Source organism: Pan troglodytes, chromosome 5 (assembly GCF_028858775.2).
Source record: "Pan troglodytes isolate AG18354 chromosome 5, NHGRI_mPanTro3-v2.0_pri, whole genome shotgun sequence".
NCBI classification, from domain to species: Eukaryota; Metazoa; Chordata; class Mammalia; order Primates; family Hominidae; genus Pan; species Pan troglodytes.
In genome coordinates this window covers 142,950,639-142,974,660 of record NC_072403.2, presented here as the reverse complement: position 1 = coordinate 142,974,660, position 24,022 = coordinate 142,950,639, and the positions used below count along the sequence as shown (strand labels likewise).

The 24,022-nt window shown below is 41.5% G+C and overlaps 1 protein-coding gene across 34 annotated transcripts in view; it reads left to right on the top strand.

Moving 5' to 3' along the window:
• The first annotated feature begins 11,221 nt into the window (after window positions 1-11,221).
• Window positions 11,222-24,022, top strand: part of EPB41L2 (erythrocyte membrane protein band 4.1 like 2) — a 224,334-nt gene continuing 211,533 nt past the window's right edge. For 13 of the 34 annotated variants that reach the window (XM_024357418.3, XM_009451998.3, XM_054686316.2 and 10 more), the window contains exon 1: window positions 11,250-11,403. The gene's annotated coding sequence lies outside the window, so the exon portion shown is untranslated. Of the gene's footprint in view, window positions 11,417-24,022 lie in introns of all 34 variants that reach the window. The other 21 variants (XM_003311484.5, XM_009452005.3, XM_009452002.3 and 18 more) reach the window with 6 other exon arrangements.

Here is a 24,022-nt window from a genome sequence, read left to right as displayed (position 1 = left end):
GCCATATCCCTTTAGTTAAAAGCAAGTTACCAAGTATGTCTCACACTCAGTGGAAGGAAATTAGTCTCTGCCAGACAAAGGTACGTTAAAAAATTTGTGGGCAGATTATTTTTATTTTTTATTTTTGTAGAAAAGGGGTATGACACAGGGAGGGGAACACCACACACTGCGGCCTGTTGAGGGATAGTGGGGCAAGGGGAGAAAGAGCATTAGGACAAATATGTAATGCATGCGGGGCTTAAAACCTAGATGGCAGGTTGGTAGGTGCAGCAAACCACCATGGCACATGTATACCTATGTAACAAACCTGCACGTTCAGCACATGTATCCCAGAACTTAAAAAAAAAAAAAAAGAAAAGAAAGAAAGAAATGGGGTCCAGCTATGTTGCCTAGGCTGGTCTCAATTCCTGGGCTCAAGCGACCCTCTCATCTCAGCTTCCCAAAGTGCTGTGATTATAGTTGTGAGCCACTATGCTAGGCCTGTGGGCGGATTTTTAAAATCATCATAGTGTACACTGAAAACTCAAAAGAGTTGTGTTAGGCTGTTCTCACACTGCTATAAAGAGATATCTGACACTGGGTAATTTATAAAGGAAAGAGTTTTAATTGACTCACAGTTCCACTTGGCTGGGGAGGCCTGAGGGAACTTACAATCATGGCAGAAGGGGAAGCAAGCATGTTTTACATGGTGGCAGGAGAGAGACAGCATGAGCGTGTGTAGGAGGAAATGTCAAACACCTATAAAACCATCAGATCTCGTGAGAACTGACTATCACAAGAACAGCAGGGGGAAACCACCCCTATGATCCAGTCACCTCTAACCAGGTCCTGCACTTGACATGTGGGGATTTTGAGGATTATAATTTAAGATGAGATTTGGGTGGGGACACAAAGCCAAAACTATATCAAGAGTCTACAGAATAACTGTTAGAATTAAAAGTAGATTTATTAAGATCACAGGATACAAAGCACACATACTAAAATCAATTGCATTTCCATTTAATATATAAATTACTTAAAAAATAAAATGTACAAAATGATACTATTTATAATAGCATGAAAAAAATCAAATACCTAGCAACAAGTACAATGAAAGCTAAGAAAGATGTCTATGTGGAAAACTACGAAATATTTAGAGAAATTACAGATACTGAATTGAATTTATGAGATTAAATAACTAGCTATATTTTCTTCTAAATACCATCCAATTAAAGATCCTCAGCTACAAAATGAGTTGCATCTTTTGCTAAAGGTTAAAGAAACTTGTGTGTGAAAGCAAAAGAGAAATCTCTGTCATCCTCAGTTTTCTTTCTTTGGCCTACAAGGTTTATCTCACAACTGTGCCAAGTAGTCAGCCTCCTGTGGTTTTCTGGATCTCCTGATGTTCTACTAATGTTGTCTCTGTTATATCCGGAAGCAACTGGCTTTCCATTTCCTTGGCCTGTTACTTAGGTTTTATCAAAATCTTTCCTTATTTTTTTTCCTTCACTGTAGTTCTGGCAGATGTTTAAAATAGATAGCAATAAAAATAAACCTAAACTAAAATCAAAACCCAATTTAAAAAATTCAAAAGCATAAAAACAAGCAAGTTTAGAAAATTCAAATTTCCAAATATAATAAAGTCAAAATTGACTAAACACACAGATGTCTACTCTTTTTCTGACCCTACCTAAGAGATCTCCATCTTGAAATAGCTTTGCATTGGCACAGTAATTATGCCTAGAGTAAATGTAATCATTCAAAGAACCTGTTTCCTTGTTCTCTCTTTGTATGTTCTAGGGTATTCAAGACCCAGATCTTCCCGTGGGTCTAATAATATCGAACTATTCAAGCACAGTACCTGTAGTATTTACAGTTTCTACAGAGGGAATGGGCCCCAGGATATTCCTTGAACAGGAATATTCTTGTTAAATTTGCCACCCTCACCTCTCACCCCCAGTATATGCACAGCCATATTGTATCCCCAAACATCTGAACCACAGCCTTCCAGCCAATCCACAGTCCAGCCAGTGACCTATGAGGTAATTTGCCATGAAAATTTGTCATCAAATACGGCAACACATATGAAGAATTTCTTCAAATATTCTTCCACCCAATAGTTATACTTCTGGAAATTTATCCTACATATATACTTGTACATTTTACTTACAGACATTTAGACAAGAATATTAATTTTATTATAAGCATTATTTATAGGAGCAAAAAATTTTAACTACATATGATTCAATAAGGGACAAGTTAAATGCATTGTAACTTTACAATACAGCTGTTGAAAAAAAGACACAGATTAATATGTTGCTTTCACTCTGTCATGTTTGCATGCATGGTATAAACGCCTCCTTCTCATGGGGAAGTTTGAGTTCTTCACTGCAGGTTTTGTCTTCCCCAACCCTAACCTCAGCTAACTTCTGGATTAATTAATTAATCGATTTATGTCTAGCGTTCCATTATTGGGATGCTAAGCTTGTGGGGGTTATTTATGTCCTACTGCTCAAGGTCATTGCCAAGGTTTGATTTTTCAAAAAAGAAATTTGCAACCTTTGGTATAAGTGGGTTAATTTTCTTTGTGGTATAAGATGTTAGATACGACTTCTATCTTTGGGAGCCTACTCTTGCCTGTTAGCCTTTTCCAAAACAGACAAAAAATTATTTTTAAATATTAGAACTAGAAATGAAACCAACTGGGAAAGCTGTTTGTTGAGGTCAGAGCTTTTGGAGATCTGAAGAAATACTGGTGAGGAAGTAAGGCAAAGTGTTTGACCAGGCAGATCAGATCAGTTCAGACTGGTGGTGAATTTGCTTGATAGATCTCATAACCAGCCTATTCTCACATCTTAAACTTTTCTTCTTGGAAAAACCTCATGCATCTGAAATTCTCCCACTGTGTTCCTACTCCAGGTGGTAGAATGTCTAGTGTTATTAACTTGGCAAGAAAGCTATGATTGACACCACTGAGCTCACATGAAGAGTCAGACCCTACTTATCCCAAAGGCTCACCTCCACCCACTTTTGGAGGATTCTACTTAGTTCACTCTTTTTTTTTGGGTGGAGGAGGGGGCAGATATTTTGGAATATTAAATACTTGACATAAGCAACATATCAGGATGAGTATTATTCTTTCACAAGGGATATATGAAACTCTTAGAGAAAAACCGAATTTTTTTAATGTAAAAATTTCACCAAACCTCTTTTTATTTAGACATAATTGAGCAATGGGTTAAGAAGTTACAAGCCAAGCACTCATTTTTTTTTGAGGGGTGGAGGGAGGGACCGGCTTGCAAGTCTACTTAGCTTATGGCACATTGCAATAAAAATATTTGCTCAATTTACTGAATTTAGACTTTAATGAATTGAGTTATTATACTTTGAAGTTTTGCTTAAGTAAGACTTTATAGGAAAGCTATATTTACAGTAATAAATGAATAAAACATTTAATAAAAGACAATTTTTCTGGAAATCTGTAGTGATTCCTTATTGCATATAGGCAATCAGGAACAAACTCAAGCTCCTCTTTGAAGTCTCAACACCCTTGCTCATGAAGTTCCTCTCAAAAGCCACCAACTCTGTCAAATTTCCATGATACTCTTCATCACAATTTATCATTTCTTTCTTTATTATGCTAATACCTTTAATTCAGATTTTAGCTATTTTCCCTGTTGTGTATATTTCCCTGTTGTTGAGATTGATCTGAAGATTTTCCTCATTGTAGTGTTCCTGTGTTTTGGAATTATAAAATGACTTGGAGTGTGTTTCCTCTTTTCCTGTTTTCTGGGTGAGTTGGTTTAGCACTGCTATATTTTCGGGGTAGGCTAACTGCTGTTAAAAACAACAACAACAACAACAAAACAAAACCCCTCAAATCTTAGTGGCTCAACAATATAAGGGTTTATTTCTCCCTCATTTCTTACTCACACTTCAGTATTGGTTATGGGTGGGCATGGGGGAGGACTCTGCTCCATATAGTCATTAAGGGATCCAGGCTTCTTACATTTTAGAGGCTCTTATATCCCCTAGGGCTTCAGAGCCCTCCTCTGGGTCCTCTGCATTTAACAAACAAAGGAAGAGACAGAGAATGATAGATCATACAAGAGATTTTTTTAATAGGGACTAGGCCTACAGACAGTGTACATCATCTCTAACACACATCCCATTGGCGAGAACCCACTCACATGACCACACTTAAATGCAAAGGATGCTGGGAGATATAGATAGTTTTGTGCTCCAGTGGAAAAGAAAATATGATTTGGTGATTACATAGCCTTGTCTCCAGTGATCTCTTCTTCTGGTAGGGAAACATCTGCTTCCCCTTCTTTCCACACAAAGAACATACTCACCTTTTCTACAAGGAAAACAACCCTAAGTCCCACAATGTCACGTAATCTAGCTCAAAATACATGATCTCTAGGTCTAGATGTGCAGCCTCTCCTTCAGTTTCAGATACGGCTTCTCATGATCTAGCAAGCTATCACCTAAAAAGCCAAGTGGTCTGTAGGCCGAACATGCAGTGCTATAGCAGCAGAGCAAGGACAATTTGTTATTTCTTGTTTCTTGACTCTGTTTGGTAGATCTCATCTATAAACTACCTAACTCTGGTGCTTTCTTTTTGGGAAGTTTTAAACTTCTGATTCAATTTCAATAATGTTCACAGAAAAGATTAGCTTTTCTATTTCTTCTTTAGTTGAATTTAGCAATTTATAATTTTTCTAAGAATTTTTCCCTTTCCCTAAGCTTTCACATTTGTCTTAAAGTTAATAGTATTTTTGGGTTATCTTTTAAATCGCTGCTTCTTCTTTTTCCCTTTTGGTATTCCTACTATTGCTCATTTGTGCCATCTCACTTTTCTAGTTTTTCTACTTTTTTTCTAGATTGGTCTTGCCAGAGATTATTAATTTTATAAGTGTTTTCATAGAACCAAATTTTGACTGTGATGATCCTCTCTTCCCAATGTTTTCTAGATCACTAATTTCTTCTTATATTTATTACTTTCTTAGAGAATATTCTTTTCAAACTAATTTTGTAAGTTGGATGATTATCTTATTAATTTTCAGCCTTCCTTCTTTTTACTACATACATCCAAGGCTATGATTTTTTTTTAAGCACTGTTTTAGCTGAATTCCACAATCATTCTAATCATGTCATTACGTTGTTCTGAGCATTTTAATAATTTTTATTACGTTTTTTCTTCTCTGCCCATGAAATATTAGGAAGTTCCCTCCTCCTGAAAATAAATGGAGTTTTAAAAGTTATTTAGTTATTATTCATTCATTACCTAATTGCAATGAAGTCAGTGTGCGGTATGCTATACTATATCAGTTGTATGAAATTTGAGGCTTCGGTTTAAACCTGAAATTTGAAAGTTGTAAACTGGCTGAGCACGGTTGCTTATGCTTGTAATCCAGCACTTTGGGAGGCCAGGTGGTATAGGATTACTTGAGGCCAGGAGTTTAAGACCAGCCTGGGCAACCGAGCAAGACCCAGTCTCTATAAAATATTTAAAAGAGAAAATATTAGCTTTGTATGGTGGCACATACCTGTAGTCCCAGCTACTTGGGAGGCTGAAGTGGGAGAATCACCTGAGCCCAGAAGAATTGTGGGGACTGTTGGGTGATCACACAACTGCACTCTAGCCTGGGCGATAGAGTGAGACTCTGTTTCAAATTCAAAAAAAGAAAGGAAGGAAGGTAGTTAGTTGAAACTCATTTTATAGCCTACTATGTAATTTTCATAAAGAGTCCTTGCATGCTTGAGAAGAATGCATATTCTGAGTTGCTGAGTGAAATTTTCTACGTATGTTCATTATTTCAATATTGTTAATTATATTTTAAAAATCTTATGTATTCCTATTGACTTCTGTCTCCTGCCTCAGCCTCCTGAGGAGCTGAGACTATAGGCTGATGCCACCGCACCCAGCTAATTTTTGTATTTTTAGTAGAGACAGGGTTTCACTATGTTGGCCAGGCTGATCTCGAGCTCCTGATCTCAAGTGATCCGCCTGCCTCGGCCTCCCAAAGTGTTGGGTTTACAGGCATGAGCCACTGTGCCCTGCCGGATGAATATCAAAAACACATTTCTTCTTCCGGGCTGAGGCAAGCCTTGAGAAGCTAAGTGTGGATTAAACATCGCTTCACTGTTCACCTTGACTGGGTGCTCTTGCACAAGGCACAGCCTTATCAATGTGTGCAGAGCCTGTGCCTGCTTTAGCATTTGCTTATCTTCTGGGATTTGCTCTTCCTCACAGATTCTAGCCTCTCACAATTACTTTACCTTTTCTACCAGGCTCAGCCATGTATTTTTTAAATGCGTTAAAAAATTACATTCATCATTTTTAGGTGTTATGCCCTGGGAATTTTCCTCCGAATACCGGATCTATCAAATTGTAGGAAATTGAAGGTACCTCACTCATTTTCAATTAGGTTCACTCTTTCAACAAATATTTACTGAAGAAGCCCTTTATGAGTTGCAGTGCTTGGAACTAAAATACAATGGTACAGAAAGCGAAGTCCCTGCCTTTGCAAAACCTATGGTTGAGTCGTCCTTTTTCATTTTCTGGGTGTGTTTTTCTTCTCAGCTATTGCACCCTCCTGGAAGGTTTTCCTCTGGAGAGAGTGGGATCATAAGCAGTAAGAGCATACACATAACCTTAAAACCCCTATCCTTCTAAGTGTTTTCTAATAAGTAGAACACATTTGTGTGCCTTGGGAAACCACACAAAACTAAACTGAAGAATGGTACTTTGCTAATACCAACCTTCTGCCACACATCTGTTTTGAATAAACGAAGGACCACTCTCTAAGATGGTCCACTTTCCAAAGGGAGGAATTTGTTTGCTTAGAAACGGCAACATTCCAGCTCCAATCCCACTGTCGCCACTATTTCCGGGGGCTATTTTACAAACTAGCCAATCAAGTCTGGGCTATGTAAATATTTCAAGGATATAATCCAGGGGATTACTCTTCTAATTTTCCCCCTGGTACTTTAATTCAACAGCCTCTTCTGCTGCTCTGATTGTCGCTGTTGATGGATTTTACCACCATTTGCTGAGACCACTTACAAATTATGCTCCTCAGGCAAGGCTCCCCAGCGTGGGCCCAAGGAATTTGGCTCGCCTTGTCACACCACATCAGAAGTTGTCTATGGTATTTTGGGGGTAATTCTCTGTCTGTCCAGCAAAGTCCAATGACACTGCTTAAAGGTCATTTTGCCTTCCTCATCCCCACATCTAATTAAGTGGGCAGTCTGCTGACTGCAGGCATGTAGTGGAGTGGGGTGGTCACATGCCAGTCCACTTTTATTAAAGTTTGGTGTTCTGTCTCAATCATTTTCCATAGCAGGACTTCTGCGTATTCCCTGCAAAATAGGAATCTAAAGAGCCCTTTAGGCTCTTTTCAGAGTCTCCTCTTTGCTTTGACTATGTCTATGAATGAGCCTGGAGCCTTCTCTTTTGATGTCTCTTTGTTTTTTTGTTTTTTGTTTTTTTTTTTTGAGCGGGATTCTGGCTCTGACGCCCAGGCTGGGGTGCAGTGGTGCCATCTTGTCTCACTGCAACCTCTGCCTCCTGGGTTGAAGCCATTCTCCTGCCTCAGCCTCCTGAGTAGCTGGAATTACAGGTGTGTGCCACCATGCGCTAAAATAATATACATATGTGCTTTCCAAATGTAGCTTTTCTGGGACTTTTATTGGATCTGTACCATTTCTGTTTTCAGTTCTAGGGAGCAATTGATTATGAGATGTCATGAGGAGCAACTCTGAAGACTCTGTTCCAGCTTAAGGGAATCAGCCAGTCCATCCCTGTTTCTCTGTTATTGAGCCTAATTAAGTAGGGGTGTGTGTGTGTGTGTGTGTGTGTGTGTGTGTGGCAAAACTCCAACTACAATTGAGAGAATACCTCAGTTTGGCAGGCTTGAGATGCATATACCTGTTATTAGCCATAGTTGGGAGTGGCTTTTCCAAAGATGACATCACTTGGTGTGTCTTAGATGGAAAGGAGGCCCTGTGATGCTTTTGATAAAAAATCTGTGTAAAGAGTTGCTTGAGGGCCAACTTGAATACCAGACTAGAAAAACATGGTGCCTGTAGTGAATTGCTTACAAGATGTCTGTCAACAATTTTCCCCCTCACTGTACAGACATTCCACGCCTCCTACCAAGAAGCAAAGTCTATGACCCCTCTCCTTGAATTGGGGCTGGCCCTCTGATTTGCTTTGACCAACAGAATGGAGCATAAGTGATGCTGTGTGACTTCTGGGCAAAGCCCTTGCAGGCCTTGCAGCATTTGTTTTTGTTCTCTTGGAAGCTGGGTGTCATGTAAAGAAGTCTGGGTTATCCTACTAGATAGGCCACATAGAGGATGGAGGGAGGGAGCGCGTGCAGAAAACAAAGGGAGACAGAGGGAGAGAGAGAGAAAGAGAGAGAGAGGGAGAGAGAGAAAGAGTCTGGAGGATGAGAGTCCATGTGGAGGAGAAATTAGGTGCCCCGGTTGACAGGCAGCACCAACTGCCAGACATGTGAGTGACGCCATCTTAGATCCTTTATCCACAGTTGAGCCTCCCAGCTGAGCATTGCTTGAATTCCTGCCCCAAAGAACCAAAAGCAATAAAATGGTTGTTTTAAGTCACTAAAGCAGGGTCTTGTAGTCCAGTTGAAACTGAGCCAAAGTTGGCCAGGTGACAGAGTGACTCCTGCAGTCATTTGTGTGATATGTTTGTTGCTGTGGCAGTGGAACTGGGATTGCATGAATTCACGATGAAGCTTGAGAATGCCTTAGAAATAGTAGGAGAGGGCATTTTCAGGTCTTCCTGCCTGTGGACCACGTAAAGGAAGGGCAGGTCCTCAACCCAGAGCCACTCCAACCTGGTTTGGGCTTGGCACACAGAAGGCACAAAGATAAAATGATGACTCATGGATATAGTGAGATCAAGCTCTTCCAGAGGCCACGCCTGTGGGGGTGAGTTGGTAAGTAAAGGCACTAAGGAGGTCCTGGGTACATTTCTAGTCCATACTTCCAGACTAACTTTGCTTGCACATAGTGCCCAGGATTGAGGCTATTATGGTAAATTTGGATGTGGTAGCTCTCAGGACTAGTACCTATATTCTTCTCTTGTTCTCTGTGTCAGTCCTTTGCCTGTTACTACAGTGTGTCTAGCAGGAAGACCCAATCTTGTTCTACCTGGAGTGTTTTCCTGGGGATTAACATTCTGCCCTTGAACTGCAGCCTGGTAGTCCTGACAGTGCTTCCACCTGCCTGAGTCTTTGGATATCACCTATTCCAGGACTTTGTCCTTCTTTCTGTTCAAACCCCTCTTCTCTTCTTGTTAGACTTCCCTGGTTGTCTGGACTACCACCTGTTGTTTGCTAAATCTCTATGATGCCACTTCCATCAGTTTTCTTCACTTCCTTATAGCTTCTGGGACTTGATTTTTCTGCCCTCAGTTCCTGCTAGGTCCTCACTGAATCTGTTCCATTCCATTAAAATGCTAGGGCTATGTAAGGCTGTGTCCAGAAACAGAGTTCAATTCTTCTTCCACACAATAGCCTTTAGACATTTGACAACCTTTTTATCACCTTTAATCATCTCTTTAGGCTAAATCTTGCTGGTTCCCACATTTTCAAGGTCACCCATTTATGGTTACAATTTAGCTTATCAATATTTTCTTTTGGAGGGAAAAATTTCTTCTTAAGAGGTGGCATATAGGAGTGATTCATGTACTTCAACACGGAGTATAGTAAGCATATCCTTTCTTATGAGAAGGGCATTATATTTTATTAACTATGCCTATATTTATGTTATTTTGCACTAGCATTTTAAAGGGGGCTCCATCAGGGTGGTTCAATGTTTTATGGGCCCAAAAGCTTATATGACTTTAGGGACTCTTTAAAAAACACAAAATGAAATACAAAATTATAAAGTTAGTTTCAAGGCTTGTGAAAATGAGAGATTCCGAAGTTTGTTTCATTAGTTTCGTTGTAAATCTGCTGCATATTTCTTATTATGAGAAAATAATAGTATTTTCTCATTAAATTCCCAGGTCTCCTTTACCAGAATTGCTGTCTAATCAGATTTCTGCTCTGTTTTAGCACACCTTATAAAATTTAACTTGTATACTTAGCATATGGGATTGTGATTAAATTAATACATGTAAGGGACTTAGAACAATGCCTAGCACATAAAGCACACAATCAACCTTAACTATTATTACTTGTATTATTTACTAGAAGGACCTTGGCAAATAATTTATCTTCCCAAATCTTTTTGATGTAATGGAGCTCAAACGTGCCTGCCTTTTTCATAGGGTGATTGTGAGGATCAAATGATGATAAAATATGTGAATGTATTTTGTTAACTGGAAGGTATTGTTACTGAGGTTTCATTTGACATTGTTAATTTTGGAAAAGGTTCTGTTTAGGAAAGAAAGGGAGACGACTTTGGCTGTGGTGGAATCACTAAAGACCTCAATAAAAGTGGGAGGAGTAAAAGGGATAAGAGGTGCGTGTGAGGCAGATGCTGGAGGCAGTGAGCTGGACACGTTGTTTGACACCAGCTTGACGTGCAAACCTTCAAAAGATGAAATATATTGAATCTGAAACATATTGACCTCATTGTACAAAAGAAAAGAACCAGAAGGGTAGCGTGTGTGTGTGTGTGTGTGTGTGTGTGCTTGTGGCTTTCCACAATTTAGCCCCAAACTAGGTTTTTTCCAGACTCTTCTTCACCCGTGGTCATGCTCTGCAATCCAGATTCCCAAGCCTCTGCCCAGAGAAATCCTACTTACTCTGGGGAGGCCTTTCCTCCACGGGGTTTCCCCAATCCCTCCTGTCCCTCCCACAGGAAGAATAAATGGTTCCTTTTCAATGCCCTTTCTGTGAAAGCACTTTTTCCACTCTAGACTGAGGGAGACCCAGTTTTTCTTATTCTGCATCTCCAGGCTCTGCTCCAGTGTCTACCTCTAGGAAGGCGCTCAGTGAAGGTTTAGTCAGCAAATGCACTTTGAATAAATAACTTTTAAAAGTTGAGAGGACATTTAAGGCCGGGAATCGCAGTTGAGAACGCCTTGCCCAGGCGCATTAGCTGTCATCCGGGCTGCCCTGAGGGCGAAAGACGTCCTCCAACCCCGGGTCTCCGCGGCCGCGCTCGCCGAACCCCGCGGGAAAGGTCCCCCGCCCGCGCAGGGGCGGGGCCTGGGCGTCGGGGGCGGGACCGCCCGCGGGGGTTTCCGCGCCGGGGGCTCGTCCGGCGGGGGCGCGGGAGGGGCTTCCGCCGCGAGGGGGCGGGGCCGGCCCTCAGAGTCCTCTGACGGCCCCAGTCAGGGAATTTCAATTTGAAACCTAGCGGAGGGAGGAGGCAGGCGCGGCTGCCGGCGGCTGGGACTGAAGAGGGACTGGTCCCCGCGGCGAGCGAGCTCCTGAGGTACGGCGTCGGGGTAAGGAGGCGTGCGGGGCTGCACGGGCCGGGCGACTGGTCAGTGTGGGGTTGCAGGGGCGGCTCAGATTTTTCCTCTGGCTGCAGCTGGGAAGCTGATTCCGGGCAGGAAGCGGTGGCGGGACGGTCCCACCGGGATGGGGGGCGGGGAGAGGGGGCCCGGCTTGGGATTTTCTGCGGCTCCCTCTCTCCTTTCCTTCCCGGTCTCTGCCCGACCCGATTCTTGCCCGGGGGTCCGGGTCCTGTTGCTCCGGGCCGGATCCCGGCTTCGCTGCTCCCCGCGGTCCCCCTCTTCCCTCTTCCGGGGGACCGGGGCCGCGTCCCGGCGGAGTCAGGAGAGGCGGGGGCACGGGGAGCACGCCGTCCCCCCCGGGGTGCCTTGGGCTCAGGTCACGCGTCCGGGCCCCGTGGAGCAACAGCGGGAGAAATCTGGCTCCATCCCCCCCGCGGGGAGGGGGTCGGCCGCGGCGTCGCCCTTCAGGAGGAAGGTTTTAGGAGGGGAAGCGCGGGCCGGCCGCGCGCGTGGGGACTGCGGGAAGCCGGGCGAGGGCGGCGCGCCAGCCCCACGCGCGGTGCGGGTCGGGCCCGCTGTCGGCTGGCGTCCGCGCCCCCAGCTGCCGCCTGCGCCGTCCGGGAGCTGCGGAGAGGGACGCGTGTTTCGTGCTCCGATCCTTATAATTCCCACACCCAGGCCATCTCACCACAGATGGCTTGTTTTTTCTCCTCCTGCGCCTGGGGGCCGAGGGTTGGGAGCATTTTTAGGTGAGCAGCGGGGAAGGGCGAGGAGAACCTAAAGGAGCGCGACAGGGTTGAAGTCGGCGTCTGGGTACGCCATCCCCAGGCGCAGACGCTGCCCCCAGCAGCCTGAGGTCTGTCGTGGGACATCAGTTATGCTTCTCTAGATCGCTCACCTCCCCTGAGGTCAAGTTTTTTTTTTTTATATATATATATGTAAATAAAATGAGGTTTGGTGAGAAGAACTCCTGCCTTGAGTCTATTATTTTGGGGAGGGGTCTGCGTATGGAGCCCTCCCTCCCTACGGACCCGGGTAGTCTTTCCTTGAATTGCCCCATCGACACCACAGCTGCCCTTAATTTTAAGATCCCTGGGTGGATGGGAGAGAAGGTGGAATCTAGAGGAGCTGTGGCTATATTTTCACTTTTCTGAATCACATCTTTCCCCAGTTTCTTGAACTTCTTGCCTCTGAAATGACATGTGTGTGCCAGGCGTCTTGTTCCTCTTGTTACTGTTATTTAAGCTGTTTTAAAAAAACGACTTTCGCGGTTTTCCCCTCAGTTTTTCAGTCTTTATTTCCTCCCCCACCCTACGTTTTTATTGTTTTTTTTCAACGGAATACATTATTTCTCTGGTCTCTTTATAACGCTGTTGAGAATTAGCATTTCAGTTGGTGTTCTGTCACATTTCACCTTGGACTTAGCAGTTGAGGGAAACTGAGTCAGTTTCTATGCTGCAGGGGCTAGGATTTAGAATTCTCAAGCTTTGAACAGGTTTCAGTGGGGAACGAATAGTGCTTAATCCTATTCAGTTTCCCTTTGCAGGCTCATTGCTGTGAGAAATCACTGGGTGGCTGTTGCAGCCACTGATGGGGGCTGCATTGCAATGCAATCTTGAATTGTGATAAGGGCCAACTGGCTACATCCATTAGGCTGTGAGTTTGACACAACTTTTGAAGAGCTATGCTGTGTCACCTGTCAGTGCTCGAGTGGTCATTCTTTTAATTCAATTTAAGAACCACCATCAAACTTCAGATATCTATTCTTTGGAGGTTATTGGAGAACTGTACAAGTGGTAATGGCTTGGAACAATGGTGTGGATTTAGCGCTAATTTAATCCTATCCTGTCTTCCTCACTTCTTGGGCAGAATTCCCACTGAAGTCAGTAGTGGTCTTGTGTGCAGACAGACTGCTGAGAACAAGAGGCTGCTCATTTAGAGTAACGGGAAGGGACGGTTTCTTTCCTTTTAAAACATCCCTCTGTAAGAAAGACTTAGTCATAACAGTTCTTTAATCTTTCACCACTAGTCCAAGTAGTTGAGAGCACTTTTTGCAAAAACCTTCGAAAGAAAATTTGTGCATGAATTGAGCCACGTCCCTCGAACTCTTCATATATCTACGTTGCATGGTGATCGTTAAAAAAGATTAAAAGTGATTTTAAAAAATCAGTTAAAGCTATAATTTCAGTAAAATTTTTCCTAACTTTTGTAAAAAATGTAAACTGCCAGGGAGCATTTTGTAGCAACTAAGTATGTATATTTCAAATCTGAAATTTAAGTCCAAGTAGAAAGAAGCAAATTTAATTTAGGGGATGAATCTGAAGAGAGGCCACCAAAAAAATAACTATCTAAATATAAAAGAAGGAAGTTCAGATATCTCTTGCTGTTTTTCAGGAGATAGCTTTAGGGCAGTTTGCTCACTTTCATACCTGTTCTTAACGATTTACTTACTGCCTGGGTCCATCATTAGATAATGCGAGCACTTGGAGGTTTCCAAATGAGCTTTGTGCTGATCTGAGTTGCTGAGCTAGTTAGATCCTTGGCTTCTTAACGTAACATTCTTGTGGCTTACCCTTTCCAAATTACTAGTTCTAAGGAATTGAGTTTAGAAAACCTAACCAGTGACCAGAATGTAAAAATAGGTATTTAAAAATCAGAACCATGTCCACGTGTACTACCCAACCACTTGCTTTCAACTAAAAATACTTGCAAAGATGACAAAGCAGTCCACAACCAAAATATTTATTGGTACAATTTCTCTGTAATTAGTAATATTGTACAGTTATGTTTAACATCAGGTTCTGCCCTGAATCACCCCTCTCATATTACTGTGGCTGGTGAACTACAAAGGTTGTATCTTTGCCATTGCATTTAGGAATATAGGGTTTATATTTTATATAGCAGAATGCTAAATATTTTTGAAGGTTTTGTTTTGTTTCTGTTTCTACTCTGTCTCTACTAAAAATACAAAAATTAGCCGGGCATGGTGGCGCACGCCTGTAATCCCAGCTGAAGACACGGGCCTTTTTCTTTCTTTTTTGAACTGAAGTAGCCTGTTTAAAAGCTATGTGTGGGCTTTTTATTGAAAAGTGTGAATTGCTACTAGTTTTATAAGGCAAATAAGCAGTTTATAGGGATCAATACCACTGAGTCACATTTTGCATTTCTAAAATCTGTGTTGTTTACTTGGAGAAAACAAAAGAAATGTGCCTACCTCCTCCATCCCACCTTTATTTAGAAACATTTCCAGTGGGCTTGTTTTTTTCAGATTCAGAATTACTGTACCTAACCACTGGGTACCCTTACAGATTTCAAAGCCTGAAGTAAATGTTTATGCTGGCTTTCGTAGTCAGCAAATAGTAGCCAAACCCTAATTCACTGCTCTTTTATAGAATCTTGGAATCTCAGGGCTGAACCGTTAGGAGTCAGCAGATCCACTCTTAGCCCTAGTCTCTTCCTCTCAACATGCAAACAGTTCTAATGTCTTTGGAATGTCTGAGCAAATAGAAGATTTGTATGCGATTCTGTCACCGATTCTAGACAGAACATCCTTTGGGATGCCATGTTTTGGCATAAACCAGCAACATGATATTATGAGATTTGTATCATTTCTCTGCGTGGGCAGTGCCCTAGACTAAAATCTAAAATGGAGTCAATGCCTGATGTCATTAACTATAGGGAAATGGCTTCCAAGTTAGCTATTAGAATTGTTTAGGAATTATAGCTGGGCGCGATGGCTCACGCCTGTAATCCCACCTCTTTGGGAGGCTGAGGCGGGTGGCTCATGAGGTCAGGAGATCGAGACCATCCTGGCTAACACGGTGAAACCCCGTCTCTACTAAAAATAAAAAAATTAGCCAGGCGTGGTGGCAGGCATCTGTAGTCCCAGCTACTCGGGAGGCTTAGGCAGGAGAATGGCGTGAACCCGGGAGGCAGAGCTTGCTGTGAGCGGAGATTGCGCCACTGCACGCCAGCCTGGGTGACAGAGCCAGACTCCATCTCAAAAAAAAAAAAAAAAAAAAGAAGTTATAGGTAAGCCAAGAAGGAAAGAAATAAATAATCTCAGTTATCATCTAGAAATGATTTATAGTTTTTGTTGTTGTTGTTTTTATTTTGTTTTTGAGACACAGTTTCACTCTGTCGCTCAGGCTGGAGTGCAGTGATGTGATCTTGGCTCACTGCAACCTCCGTCTTCCCAGTTCAAGTAATTCTCGTGCTTCAGCCTTCCAAGTAGCTGGAATTACAGGCGTGTGCCACCATGCCCGGCTAATTTTTGTATTTTTAGTAGAGACAGGGTTTCACCATGTTGACCAGGCTGGTCTTGAACTCCTGACCTCAAGTGATCCACCCGACTTGGCCTCCCAAAGTGTTGGGATTACAGGTGTGAGCCACCGCACCCAGCCGGTTTATAGTTATAGCTAATAGATTTTGGTAGCTTTTTCTATAAAGTATGTGTATGTGTGTGTATTTCATATGAGAGAGGGAATATTATAGGTATTTGTGATGTGAAGCACCTACTCATTGTATTTAATAAATATTTGATGAATTAATTCATTGAACCTTTAATATATTAGAGGTGAAGAATCTTTAGTGAAGATTCTTTGATAGAGTTGACGTAGAAATGGGTAATGTTTCATGTAGAAATATCATGTCGGTTATGTTTATTTGCTTTTCTAACCACTGATATTGTTTCTCCTGGTTTTGTGGTTGGCTTGGGATCTGTGTTGTAAGTTTCTTAGAGGCATGTTTTTCATGTCTAGGAGAGTAGATAATCTGTATATTTCCATGGTGTTGGGATAGTATTAATTTTAATTAGAATTTCAGAGGCTTTCTGAATTTTCTTATTTTAAAGTGATGTCTCTTACTTCTTGGCATTGGAATAGATTTCATGTGATCTATGAGTGCATTCATACTGCTTCTGGATATTTTTTCTTCAAAGATTGCAATTGAGCTAATTTCATATTCTCAGTTATCTTTAAAATGGAAACATGTTTTCACTTCACAGATACCTCTCTGAATTTTGCATATTTTCACTCTAGCTTATTAGAGCCATAAAGTCAAAAAGTACGTAGATTGTCTCCCAAATAATCTGGAATAAATTGAAGGATAAGAACAATCTTTCCTGAGATCTGACCTGTATCTTAAATAAGGTTTTGCTTTAGATAGCCAAGTTGAAATTTTGCATAGATAACTAAGTTCGGCATCATGGGGATCATTTTAGTTCTTTCCAGGTTAGGAGGCATGGAAAGGCTCCCAAAGTGGTTTTGTCACTGTTCATCTATCGGACCTTATTGCCTAGGTCAGGTAGGGTAGTTCATGCATTTAAATCAAATCTTTCTGAAGAGACCAGTTTCCTCTTGCTTTGCTCTTAGGGCCTCACCATCAACCTTCATGAAAGAATTTTCAAATACTTAAAAACTTATGTTACCCTTCAGTTGCCTTTTTCCAGGATAATTGTGGTTTTAAAAAGCTTGTCATATAGTTCTGATTACCAACTCTGAAGTCACCTTTTCCAAGCCCTTGTATTTATTTAAGTTTCCAGACCTGCTGATGAGCTTCAGGGCTGGGCCATTATAACAACAGTGCTGAATTCACTCATATTTTTCAGAGTTTCCTACATTCTACTGATATATGTACATATCCCAGTAGCTTGAAGACATAAAATTAAAATGTGATTTACACTCTGCCATAATTCTTTGTTTCTTTCTCTTTTTGTCCAGAAGCTACTTGTTTTTCACCCTAGATTCATTTACCTTGAGGGAGATTATTTGGTTCAGACTACTGACCTGGGGTGGAGAGTGGGGTTCTTGGGCCTCATGGGTGCATAAACTGCCTGAGACTGTAAGTGAGGTATTGTGTTCCCATGTGCATGCACTCCTGTGTGTGTGCAGCATCTCTGTGTGTGTGTGCACAAGTGGATGAGAGAGACAGGTTAAGGGAGAAAGAGAACTTTAGGAGTGGTTTTTGAAAGGGTTTTGGGAAACAGAAAAGATTGAGAACTGATGTTTCAATTCTTATTTTCGAGATTAGAAGATGGAAGTTTTAAGAGTATTTTGTTTTTCTCTTTTTTTTTTCATTTTTTCACCCTATTGCACTTTTCATCATTTATTCTCCCCTATCCCCCATTGTACTTCTTTCCATTCAATTGAATTCATTTAGTTGACCCCCATTTACCTAATTGTCAAGGTTAAACTGAATTCTGATATAATCCTGGCCACTCATATTCTTACCTGTGAACTTAATGAATGTGCATTTATTTCCTTACAAATTTCTTTGATGGAATATTGATTAGAAGGAATCAGTAACATGTCCACGCTATTTGATGCTGGTTAGACTGCCACATATGCCGTTGTGACCTTGGGCAAATTATTTCTCAAAGCCTCGTTTGCTGTAGTAAGGGGTTAAAAATCATACCTACCTCAGAGTTACATGAGGATTAAATGAACTAATGCTTATAAAATGCTTCATAGAGTGCCTGGCATCTGTAAAAATTGTTAGGTTAAGAAGAGACCTAGTGAGCTGGTTACTAGTGAATATGTGGTAAGCAGATTTTTTGCAGTGGTCAGGAATAATTATCTGTGTGGAAGTACAGTCTTTGAAATGAAACGGTAATTTCCTATGGTGATCACCAGTTAAAACCACTTTTTAACAATTTCAGTCCAGTATCTATAATGTTTGAGCTTTTAGAAACTCTTGTCTTAACTTCATTCTTTTTGTTAATTTACAAAAGAGCATATATATGGGAAAACAGTTGGGATCTAGTTTCAACAGCACAGGGATAATGTAGTCTTTTTTGTTATGTTGCCAGAGGTAACTGATTATAAATGTAAAATTGTGTGCATATGTTCTAACTTCTTCTCTCTATAACCACAGTAAACTTGTTGAAAAAAGCCTATTAGTGAGTAGAATTTTTGTTGACAATGTTTAAACCTCTGCATATGACATTAAAATGTAACCTTTATAAATCTTTGTGTGAAATATACCTGCACACATATTTTCCAGCAACATCGTGTTTTAACTTGTTAGTTGCCAACATTAAGAAATCAGGTTTCATATAAATATCCTTATTTTAGGCTAGAAAAAATTAGATGATGGTGTAGCACTTGGCCCACTGGGTCCACTGGGTCTATTGTGTCTATTGCTTCTGGTGCTGTCACGCATCAGCTGCTTTGCTTAACCTGTCCCTGACGCACGCATTTTATGCTCAGTTCTAGCTTTGTTCTAGGTTCCATTGTAAGTAATCCTGTAAGGCCCGAAGCTTTGATAATCAATAACCATGTAAAAAAAAAAAAAAAAAAAGGAAGCTAATGGTTTTGCAGCACAGACTACACACCAGGTGCTGTAATTGGTACTTTACATATGTTAATAACCCTGCTTCTTTTTTGCAGCACCATCTTGGAGTAGCTGGTGTGCTTATTTTACTGATGAGAAACTGAGGCTTAAAAATTGAATAAATGGCTCAAGGGCACCCAGCTTGTGTATGGCTAAAACCCTTGTTTTTTCTGTGAGTTCCAGTTATTGCTTTTAATTGTTCGGTGTTATTACTCAGTAGAAGTTGAAGTTTTTTGCAATTTGTTGGCATCTGCAGTATCTAACTTTTATAAAAGACAGGATTGCTTTCCTGACTGGGTTCGCCCATGTAGTTTTTTGTGTAAAGGTATGATTATGAAGCAGACCTGAGTACTACTTTTAGTTGTGTGATTCTTGAATCATGCTGGAACAGGGAGTACCCTTCATCTTGTTTTTCAGACTAGAGACATTTAAAGTAATGTTTCTAGCCTGATTTTTCCATATTAGAAAAATATACCAGAGGATAAAACACATCAGAATAAAATGTGGCTCTCCCCCGACCTTTAGTTTCTGCCTTTCCTGTGGTTTTGCACTTTTTGCTTTCATTTAAAGTGCAAATGGCATTCTCCAGGGGGCTTTATATGATTTAGAAAGTCAGGTAGTACTGCAGGGATTATGAAAAAAAGCAGCAGACCAGTGCCCTAGCTCCCTTCTTGACAGATTTCTGCTCCCCTGAGGCAACTACTTGTTGGAGGCCAAAAGAATGAGGGTCATGATCAACTCAGTATACCACTGGAGGTTATATGAGTAAGCAGCAAACTGTTTTTCATACATGCAGAATGTTGGCAAACTGACAGACTGCGTATGCCGCCCAGAAGGAATGCTGAAGGCAGTCATGCCCAAAGCACAGTGTTTCTTGTGATTAGGTACATCTGAAGCCTGTTAGTAACAATATGAACCTGTGATCAATTAAGCAGCTGACCAATCCTTACCTCCTTCTCCCTGCTCTTGTTACCCAATAAATATGAAGGGCTGTGGAAGCTCAGGGGCTGCCTTTGCTCACTAGAAGCAGGGAGCTCTTTTCTTCTTCCCCTGGCCCTTCCTTTAAAACAGTTCCTTTTGTTTTTTTGTTATTTCCATGTTTGTCCCTTCCTTCAGTCTCGTAATGACGGTCTCAAGTAGTAACAGTAGTAACTTGTAGTAAAGGTCTCAAGTAGTAACTGTGGCAGTGTGCCACAAGTGGCGCCTGAACAGGGACTATCAGTGACAAACAGAGACCTGAAGAGACCTGAAGGGACCTGAGGAGGCCTACAGGGACACATAGAGATAAGTAGGGATAAATAGAGATAGAGACAGATAGGGAAAGATAGGGACTTGCACCAACTTGGAGGAACTAACAGGGACCGTAGAGACAGACAGGGACAGATAGGGATAGATAAAGACTAGCAAAGACTAGCAGAGACTAGCAAAGACTAGCAGAGACCAGCAGAAGCTAGCAGAAACTTGCAGGGACAGACAGGGACAGATAGAGACAGGGTCCTATAGGGAGTTGAATGAGGAAGGTCTGCTGGAACAGAAAAAACTAAAACCAACCAGACAAATGAGAAACCCTGTTACAAGTCTGCTTGACAACATAAGGAGATGAACAAACTGTGTGGGTGCCCTCAAGGTGTGTGCGACCATGGAATGGAAGACTGGAGAGATCCATGGATTCTAGCTACAGGCCTTGTTCCCCTAATATGAGCCATGAGCCAGTTGAATCTGAATGCGAAGATGGAATGAGGACCGACTGGAGTCACACTGACATCAACCCCCATGACATGGGGATAGATCAAGAAAACCACACAGGAAGCTGAGACACTGTTAGTGTCAGGGTCAGGCAAAGACCCCTGACTCCATGTTTGTGGCCATGCTGGCCATGGTTTCCTGTACGTCCCGTTGTAAGATCAGCTGGACCAGCAACTGGCAATTAAGGGCTGCACAGCCTGTAGTTGCCTTTCTCAATTAATTAAAAAACAAAAAGGGAGAAACGTTGGAGGTCGAAAGAATGAGGGTTGTGATCAACTCAGTATACCACTGGAGGCTATATGAGTAAGCAACAAAATGTTTCTCATAAATGTAGAATGTTGGCAAACTGACAAACTGTGTATGCCACCCAGAAGGAATGCTGAAGGCAGTCATGCCCCAAGTGTAGTGTTTCTTGTGATTAGGTACATCTGAAGCCTGTTAGTAACAATATGAACCTGCAATCAATTAAGCAGCTGACCAATTGCTACCTCCTCCTCCCTGTTCTTGTTACCCAATAAATACGAAGGGCTGTGGAGCTCAGGGGGGCTGCCTTTGCTGACTAGAAGCAGGGAGCTTTTCTTCCCCTGGCCTTTCCTTTAAAACAGCTTCTTTTTTTTTTTTTTCATTTCCACGTTCGTCCCTTCGTCCCATCTCCTAATGAGGGTCTCAAGTAGTAACAGTAGTAACTGTTGTAGTGATGGTCTCAAGTAGTAACCGTGACAGTCTGCCACAACTACTTTCACTAGTTTTGGTTTTATTTTCTGGTGTTTTGTCTCTAAATAACATGATTTTCTTGTTTCTTGATTTTTTTTTAAAGTTTCAGAATATTTTTATGTTTTATTATTTGTTAAAAGTTTACTTGCTGGGCACGGTGACTCATGCCTGTAATCCCAGCACTTTGGGAGGCCGAGGCGGGCAGATCACCTGAGGTCAGGAGTTTGAGACCAGCCTAGCCAACATGGTGAAACCCCATCTCTACTAAAAATACAAAATTAGCCAGGCATGGTGGTGCATGCCTGTAATCCCAGCTGCTCAGGAGGCGGAGACAAGGAGAATCGCTTGAACCCAGGAGGTGGAAGTTTCAGTGAGCCAAGATCGCACCATAGCACTCCAGCCTGGGCAACAAGAGCGAAACTCCTCAAAAAAAAAAAATTTATATTTTTGTGTGTAGATAGTTGTTCAAATTGATGTTTCTGTAGGGGGTGAGGTTAGCAGGGCGAGTGGGGCAGAGAAGCACTAGAAAAGCCTATTCTGCCACCTTGCTGACTGAGGTCTGCTTACTCCTGTTTCTTGATTTTTACATTTTAAATGTAATACCTGTTTGACTTTCTACCTCTAGTTAGCTTGCTTACTAACTCCCTCTTCCCATTTTCTCCCCTCTTCCATTTTCCAACTTATATATACAAAAGCTAAGTCATGTAAAGTGCTTTGATTACATGTACTTTCTTTTACAACTTTATGTTTTATCCTGAAGTTATCCTTATCCTTTTCCTTATTCGTTTTCTTTGTACCCATCCTTGGTTCAGCTTTAAACTATGTTAGAAACTGTGAAATTCTTGCCAGTAGGATCAAACATGATATAATCTTTTGGTTCCGTTTTCTTTTTTTGTTAAAGCTATCCTTCCTGGCTGGGCCCTCCATCATCCTGGACTGGTTTTATTTCTAGAATTGCTATATAACTGTGTGCAGGGAATTCCTTCGCCTCTTTTTCTGGGCTCTATATTTCTATCTTGGTTCATTGACAAAAAGTTAGGAGTTTATCCATGAACTTGTAACCAGAACTGTTTTTGGATCTTGGCCATTAAAATCAACATCAGTGGCTGGGTGCAGTGGCTCATGCCTGTAATCTTAGCACTTCGGGCGGCTGAGGCAGTTGGATTGCCTGAGGTCAGGAGTTTGAGACCAGCCTGGCCAACATGGCAAAACCCCATCTGTACTAAAAATATAAAAATCAGCTGGGTGCGGTGGTGGGCGCCTGTAGTCCCAGCTACTTGGGAGGCTGAGGCAGGAGAATTGCTTGAACCCAGGAGGTGGAGATTGCAGTGAGCCGAGATCACGCCACTGCACTCCAGCCTGGGTGACAGAGTAAGACTCCGTCTCAAATAAAAAAAAGAAAAAAAAAATCAACACAGCACAGGCTACATCCTAATTTCCTTAATGAAGACTTCTAGTATTTGTCCAAAAAAGTGTAAATGGCAGGTGAGTTTCTTGAGGCTTGCATGTCTTAAAATGTCTTTCTCCACTCTCAGTTTGGTTGCTCTTATAGTTTGGTTGTATATAGAATTCTGTTAGTGATTACCTTCCCTTCAAATTTTGAAGGCATCTTTTGAAGCCATTTGAAGGATGCTCTTTCTCTCACCTCAGTCCTCAAAGATATCTGGAACCTCCAATTCTTCAGGCTCTCAGGGCTTTTCCAACAATCAACTTGTTTCTCGTAGGCCCCCCACCAAAACAGTAACAGTTTTCTGCTTCCTCTGCTCTGCTAAGTCAGTTACTTTGTACATCTGCTTTCCATCTTCTAAAATTTTGTTGACATATCTGCTGGCCTGACCCCTCCCATTGTTGCTGTTGTGTGTGTGTGTGTGTGTGTTTTTTTTTTTTTTGCTTTACTTTTGTGAATTTGTTCCTTGTAAGAAAACTTTTCTCACTGTCATTTTAGTGTGGTTGTGGGAGGAAACGGATTAGCTCATGTTAAATATATTGGATTTTGGAATTTAAATTGATTAAAAACAAAATTCCACAAGATTGCCACAGTACTCACATTTGGTAAGGACTGCAGCCATAATAAAATTATACTTGTTTCCCCATGCCAGCTGCTGGGTTGAACTTCATTTATATAGAGGGAGGTAGAAAAGTCAGGTGATTGAGTGAACATCTAGGGTGCCTGGGAGTGGATGACTGATATGTTAATTGGTCAAGAAGCTACTTCCTAGGAAAAGTTCAGTAAATGTATTATATTTTTTTCCTGTGGTCTTTCAAGGAGTTCATTATAAACTCTTAGAAATATTATATACTTGAACTAGACTTAACAATACATACTCACCAAATTTGTTTTTGTTATGTATCAGAGGTGACAGCGTTAGTTTAGATTTATTGAGTATCTTGGTTTGTCTGTCTTTAGACAGACATATTGTTGTCACACATATACTTGAATATTCTTTGGACCAGGCACGATGGCTCATGCCTGTAATCCCAGCACTTTGGGAGGCCAAGGCGGACAGATCATTTAAGCTCAGGAATTCAAGACCAGCCTGGGCAACATGGGGAAACCCCATCTCTATTAAATAAATAAAAGAATATTGTTTGAATATGATTTGGGGATTAGAGTAAGCTTTGAACATATGCAGGTTCTGTTAAATATTGTAAGGGTGAAAATTTCATTACTAGGTGGGACATAATTAGGGATTTACATGAATGTGAAGGTATGGATGTTAGGGATTTTTGAGTATGGGTTTTAGGGATGGTAAAACAAAAAGGAAGGTTCTGAATATTGTAGTGAGTCAGTAGTGACTGTGA